The 7,630-nt window shown below is 32.9% G+C and overlaps 1 pseudogene; it reads right to left on the bottom strand.

The window, feature by feature from the left end:
* Nucleotides 1-690: 690 nt before the first annotated feature.
* On the bottom strand, nt 691-3,330 carry LOC100632757 (mothers against decapentaplegic homolog 1 pseudogene; annotated as a pseudogene).
* Nucleotides 3,331-7,630: the final 4,300 nt, after the last annotated feature.

Here is a 7,630-nt window from a genome sequence, read left to right as displayed (position 1 = left end):
GAAAATTCTTTTCACTTCAGCAAGCACAACCTACTTTAAGCATAATTCGCATTCTTCACCAAAAAGATGAAACATCACCTATTTGTGCTCTGTCTCCAAGTCTTACACAGAGCATCAATGACATCCAATGCCTTGATAAACTGAAAAATCAAATTGTTCATGTAGTTTCTACCCAAGAACTGGTTGTAGTTCCTTTAAAGAACATAACTAATAAATGTGTCAAGATCAAGGTGCCCATTGTAGGACAAAAGGCGATGTATGTCATACCTTTTCCTAATAAATTTGAAGTACATTAGCTAATACCAATTCAAACGTACATTATGTTACATGCTATATACGTATAAGTTTAACTTTCACACATTATTTTTAAAAGTTATTAAAAGTTTGTTTCAAAATTAATTTTGTATACAGAAAGTAATTGAATATTGCAGTATTGTCAAAAAATTCCATTAGATCTACTTCCCAAAATTTTTTTAGAAAGAAAATGGCAAATGAGTGCTGTATATTGGCATACCTATTGTGCGATTGTTCAAATTTGTACACCTCATGTTCTACATATTTGTATATGCTACATTATGAGTGTAAAAATTTGTACAGAATTATAATATCACAATTTCTGGCTATTTTTTGAACACATGTAAGATTTGCTCAAAAGCATCGCAATTCATGAATTGAAAATTTTAACTTTTTTTAATTTTTGTAACGTTTTAGATAGTTAAATGCAACAAAATAATAATCATCATCTGAGACATCATCATCATTGGAGTCTATTGTTCGGTCTCCGTGGGGAATTTTTTTCAGAACTTGGTCCAGTTTATTAAAAGGACTATGAAGATGTATCTCAATCCAGCAAGGGTGGCTAGTTGTATCTTATTAGCCATAATCAGCACCCCATCCCATGACAAAGTTCAGCCTAATAGTACACCTTCATAAGTTCATAATGGAATCAAGGCCTTGATTAATAGACTGAGCTAACAGGGTATCAAAATGTTCCTTGTTGAATATTTTTGAGCTACAGCCAGGAAGAAATTTACATACTGTAGTTAGAAGAAATCCATTAAGATAGTTCAAGTTTTTACTTTGAACAAAAACTGGATGTTGACCAACGGATACTGCAGAAACTGCACCAATTGCATAATTAAGATGAACACCTTTACCAATAAGGCAACGAGTATCCTCAATCGTTTTACTACGATGACTGCTTGAGAGTACACCTAGACAAAACCTACTACCAGTAGTAGAAGGATTGATGAATCCATCCACAACCACATCATTGAGTGAAGCTTTAAATGTTTCTCCTACCTGTTTATCCAGCTCCCAGTAATCTATACTACACCAAATTGGAGGCTTTTGGTATTGCTCAGCAACAGTTCCAGAATCTACTTATAAAAATAATATAAAAACTTAAAGGTCAATACACAATCATAATTTCACATAATACAGTTCATGTACATGATTGGATAAAATTAATGTGTTGATATAAATGTACTATTAACGACTAATGTCAGTTCAATCCCTGACAAGTAAAGCAGTACATTTGGAATATAATACCGTAGATCAGGAAATTAGTGTGGCAAAAAATTTTGCGTTTTAAAATTGTGCTGTGATTTAATTTTTACTAAATAAGCGTGTGTCATGTATTATTAAATGTGGCATGTAATTATATGGGTGATGTAATTTTTACAAAATTCTAACCCAGTAAAATTTAAATCACAATTAAAATTTCCTAATAGATGATACTGTTTAAAATTCATACATTATAGCTGTAGCAAAAAGAAATTTAAATCTGAAAGAACAGTAAAATTTAGCTGCTTCTGACAATCATATTCACCTGTTATCATACTCAACTGTTTTGTTTACATGTGTAGTACACTCTTGCAATTTTTCCTTTTGTAGAAGATATGCATATATGCTGTGAGATACTGTCCATTTAAGGGAGATCGTTAGGTGGAGAACTGACCGTACCCCATGCAAACAATGCTAAAAATTATTATGGTTATAAGAAAAATTTGGGAACAAAATTACCCAAAAGCATATAATTGCATGATCAATAAAAATGAGCTTCCTTGATGCAGAAAAGAACTTGATCAATACTTGCTGACCCTAGGCATGAATTAGAAAAGCTATAAGTTGTTATACATGTAGTATAGGCCCATGCATCTGTGGCTGCAATTTTCGTTGGCAAGTTTGTTATGGAAGTCAATGGAGGCATGCATAAAGAAACTGTCTCACTTTTCGCTGCAGCTCTATCGAAAGTTTAAAATTGCCTTTAAGTTTAAATCTCCTGTAAAATATTTGGTCAAACAATTGTTCCAGAAATACTTCATTGAAAGTTACCAACCAAAATGGCAGCCAAGATCCTTAACCATGCATGCCTTACAACTTTAAAAATTCTAATAATCTTCCTATATGCAATCAAGTCTGGCATAGGGTGGTCTACATAATTAGCCCCAACACAAAAACATTAGCTCACAAATCATGAACACGCATACACAAACAAATGCCCATAACAAGCAACCATTATATATATACTCATAAGAAATGATGCACTATATAGGCTCATTGTAATTAATGTGGGTGTAGAGCATGTGCACACATCAATATAATTATACTGTGTAACCTGATGGTAGGTCTACATCTAAACATTGATTAGGTGGTAAAACTAAAAGAAAACCAAATGGTAAATACCATTAGAAACAACCAGAAAAAAACAAATACCATATAAGTGGTTTTTAGTGTTGAAAATTTTACACAGATTCCTTTTCAATTTGCAAAAATAAAATCCGCAAAAATCAATTTAATACTGACGTACCCATGCATATGGCAACTCACAATTAAAAATAGTTTTAAAAGATTTTGGGAAACAATTCCCTCATAAAACCACTTATATTGTAAAAGGCAGGCTTAACACTCACTTAGATTAAAATTATGTTGTGTTTCAACTCTTTTGTAATGGTAAGGGTTTATGCAGACCTTATCTTTATTTTTTGAATAACCAAATTCACAGTTTTCAAGGAGCTCCAGCTCATGATGATTTTTTAGATCAGGCCATCTCCACAAACGACAGTATAAAACATGTGGCAACTTTCTTATGTGGGCCACTTGCATGCGACCACTATGATCGAAAGTTCGAGCTATTGTCACACAGTGTGTTTGTGGATTGGTATGGGAAAGGGCACATTCTAGCTCTTCCAGGGAACCGGCCTCCTGCTTCTCCAATTTGTTCACTAGAGATTTAACAATGAGCTCTGTTGACTTGCCAATATCATCCCCACGACCTTGCTTCCAACAAAGGAGATGCTTAGCTTTTCGAATAGCAGCAGAAGACATAATGTCAAAGAAGTATTTACTGGCATATATTGCAGCTGTAGGATCATCTTGTTTAGATCTTGTAAGCCAGAATCACAATTAAAAATAATCTTCTACAATAATCAAAATAATAATTACATGTACATGTATGTCATAGTTACTATAGTATTCACATTATAATTACATTGTATTGCATTTCTTATGATAATTATTGCAAATTTTGCATCCAATTGTTATTGCATCACGTGATTATTCTTAGCATCACATGAGTTTTCCTTTGCAGCTGTACTAGTGCACTCAGCCTACCACTCACTGCACTGCTGCATTCTCTCCCAGACTAGAGAGTCACTGTACTGTAGTGTACTTTTCAATTCTATTCTCTTTGAGCTATTTTCGTGTTCTTTGGCATTCTACTACAGCAAAGTATACTTTGTATTCAATTCTGTATATGCTATTTTGAGCCAAGGCCTACACATACATTAGGCCACGATGTCATCAAATGCCACCATGCCACTGGGAAAAGAAAGAGGCAGCGTTCCCAAAAATTTCTTGAAACAAATTAACTAAAAGTAGCAGAGCTAAACAAGGACAGTAGTAAGTTGGCTATTTTACATTATGATTGTTCTCTTGGAAAAGTTATGCATGTGATGCCGAGTAGTAAGACAGTCTGAGTCATGGCACTAGCCAGGAAAATAATTATGTACTTTCCTCAAGATTTCTGGAAATTGAATGTGATGAAAAGGTTACCAGAAAAGATATTTTACTTGGAAATTCAGTCTGTGATCTAGAGAGCTAAATTAAGGCAAACCATATTAAGTTGTTGTTTTAGAAACACACATTAAATAAGGGTATTTCAATTTTGCTAGTGGCTCAGTATTCATCCTACATTTAGGAGCAAAGCCACCACCAGCAAGTAAGCTATGACAATTTTATTAATGTTGTTTGAGAAAATAAATAGCCACAAAAAGCAAATGTAATTGAAGACAGTGACGTGTGATGAAGAATCAACAGAAATTCAACAATTGAAACATTAGTGTCTTAACACTTAAATAATCATTCTATGATGTTAAATTATTTTAAATCTTAACAATGTTTAATTTATATTGGTATTATTTTATTTTAATAATGATTTTGACCCTTCTGCTAGTTGCATCAAAAATTATTTCAAAAATTTTTTATTGTTTTGCAATATATATGATATAGATTTTTAACATTGAGTTAATTCTTTATGTTCCAGGAGCTAAGATTTCAACTGTGAAACAGAAGAAGAAACTTTAAAGATTGGCAATGAAGCTGAATCTGAATCCGACCTAGATGAAGAGATATCAAATATAAAGGGTATACAGATAAGTATTGATAGTATCATTATTATTATTATTTTTTGTTTATTAAAGTTATTGTATAATTCAAAAATCAACATAAGTCAATAGTTAACAGGAGTCAATTATTATAATGCCTATGGATAAAATAAACACATATTCTTTATCACAGGTTAAAATTTACTTGGATTATCACTTGACAATCAAGTACCATCACAGGAATTGATTTGAGATAGTGCAATAGGATTTTGCGGTGTTGATTTTGATCTGCCATTTCTCAGCAATCAAGTCAAGTAAAGCAATATTTTTAACTTACAAATTAATTTTAGTTACAGCCAGGGACTCCACTTAGCAACATACCAAAAGTAATACAATGTTAAAGTAACTAGTTAATATGAACTTTTCAGTTGGCTGAATTTAAAACTCCATTTTTGACTCCCAAAAATGGTAGATCTACTATGAATGGTACTTGTAGCACTGAAGTATGTTACAAATAATACAGTACATATTATTTAGAGAATAATTTTGAAATAGACTTCGTCAAATAGAACGAAAGGTAGATTTTATTTTCAAGCACTTCAAAATTCTAAAGTAAAACTTAAAAATTTATACATGAGTATATTTTCTATTAGGTTGATGGTGAAAAGAAAGTTGACACTAAATTTGTAACGGTATTATTTTTTATTGAAGTATATACAGGTTATTCAATAATTATAGGACATTGGCATCAATCTATTGGAAAAAGCACCACATCCAGCAAAATATGCACTAGCACTGATGGATGCAATATTCAGTGACGCCGAAATGGCTACAAAGCATCGAAGAGGACCACCAGACCTGGTTTAGATACAGAGAGGTGGAAATTAATACTTGAAGGTAATTTCTACATCTATAGCAATTAATAAAGTTTATTGCCGACTATAGAATGTCTGCTTGAGAAGTTTGGAGAAGATCAATAGTGTACAGACAAAGCAAATAGAGGCAAACAATTAGCTTTAAGAGATTGTAGTTTTTTGACTTAGTTTTTTATTATATAACTGAAATTTATAAAAGAGAATAATTGATAATTATTAGAAAAGATTATGCAAGATATCAAAAATGCAAGATCTTATAAGATCCGAAAAGATAGTAATCTTGCAAGAATTTGGAACATCTTGTCCCATAATCTTGTAAGATCTGTAATGCTGTATTGGCAAGATCTTTAGTAAGATCTTACCTTATATTTGATTGCTGGGTGTAAACAACAAGAGCTAATGAGAAGTGAGGAAATGACTCTGAAGTCAATGAGAGAGGACTAGATAGACGTAGAACGTGGACTTCTCTTCAAACAGATCAGTCAAATCCTTCATCTCAATAATAGTGTCAATCAACCACACCTTCAATGTACCATCAACTGTAATGGCTATCTTTGCATCTGTAATGAAAGAGAGAGAGGTGACAAAAGTATTAAGTAAAGGAGAACTGTTGTGGTGAATTGCATGTGACTGTGACATAAAGGAAGTGCCATTAAGTAATAGTGTGAACGAACAGCAAAATTTATTTCAAGCAAGATATGATAAATTTCACCAAATTATAAAATAATGGATTCTATGAGTGTCACTAACAGGAATTGTTAGTCATACCTATTACCATTAAAACAATCAGTAAAACAATGTATTGAAATGGCATAAGTTCTTATACAAGTAAAAGGCCAGGGTCAGGGTTGAGTAATCATAATCATTTGCGATATAGGTATGTATAAATTAGCAGTCTTAGACATTAGTCCATGTTCTTCACTCATTCATAATTACAAAGATATTAAGTGACTGCATGGAATTTGTGTGACCCACATTGTGATGTTATTAAATCAGAGCTTAGTCAAGCCTAAAGCATGACTTGTTGCATTAATCATTAATTGTGACGTGGTCTGAAAATATCAACCTTAACAAAAAATTTGAAAAAATATATCATCATATCAAAAAATTGCTTTTACAAGTTTCTATCGATTGGTGCTTTTTGCGCGTCAATGCAGCTTACCTATCTCGAGTGATTAGCCTTCATATATCGTTCTTCCAAGCAAGAAGTGGAGAAATTGCTGTATAACCAATTTTTAATGTTTCTGTTTACTTACCGTATTACAAATGACATCACATGACTGATCACATGACCATGCAAGTTTAAAATGGAGAAAAAGTTGCTTGATGGTGTTGCTACTTAAAGCCCAACATACACTACTGGCAGCATGTTGCTAGCAACTTGTTGAAAGCAACATGTTGCTTCTTGGCATGACAATACACTATTCAACTTGTTGTTTGAATAGTTAAATAACACCAATAGTTATTTAGCAGTATTAATGGTGTCAAGAAGAGTTGCAGCAGCTGCTTGTGTCATAGCTATTTTGATACCTAAAAGGCACAGAAAGCGAAGAAATAGGAGAGTTTTGACTAGAAAATTGATATTGAATTGTAACAACTATGGAGCATATCACCAGCTATTAAAGGAACTACAGATGGGAGATGAATCAAGCTACAAAATCTGTCTTAGAAGGGATATAGATTCCTTTCCGTCTATTTTGGCAATGATTGCACCAGAAATAACATATAGACACTCACTTGCGCAAAGCAATTCCACCAGGAGAAAAATTGGCACCAACATTGAGATTTTTGGCTACAGGTATGATGCATGATATCAAAGCTGCATGGGTTTCAGTCAATTCAGTGTAATTTACCAAACATAGGAGAAAGCTATTTTCGTCTACAATACCTCTACATAGTTTCTGCACAAACAATAGGAAAGATAGTCATTCAAACGTGTTTAGCAATAGTTGATAAACTACAACATTTTTTAAAGGTAATTACTAATTAACATTGAATTCAATACAAAGTCAACAGCATTAATGATTACTGATCTTTGATGCTACCACTACTAGTGTTACCAATGCTTGTTAGATAGAGATAGTGAAGTGGGTGTGAATCGCAGAGATCCAGCCGAAACAGGATACGGAAAAGGTGAAGGAAACCATG

Source organism: Amphimedon queenslandica, unplaced genomic scaffold (assembly GCF_000090795.2).
Source record: "Amphimedon queenslandica unplaced genomic scaffold, v1.1 AMPQUscaffold_13280, whole genome shotgun sequence".
Taxonomy (NCBI): Eukaryota; Metazoa; Porifera; class Demospongiae; order Haplosclerida; family Niphatidae; genus Amphimedon; species Amphimedon queenslandica.
The sequence above is the reverse complement of the archived record's forward strand: the minus strand, read 5'-3'. Positions and strand labels throughout refer to the sequence as shown.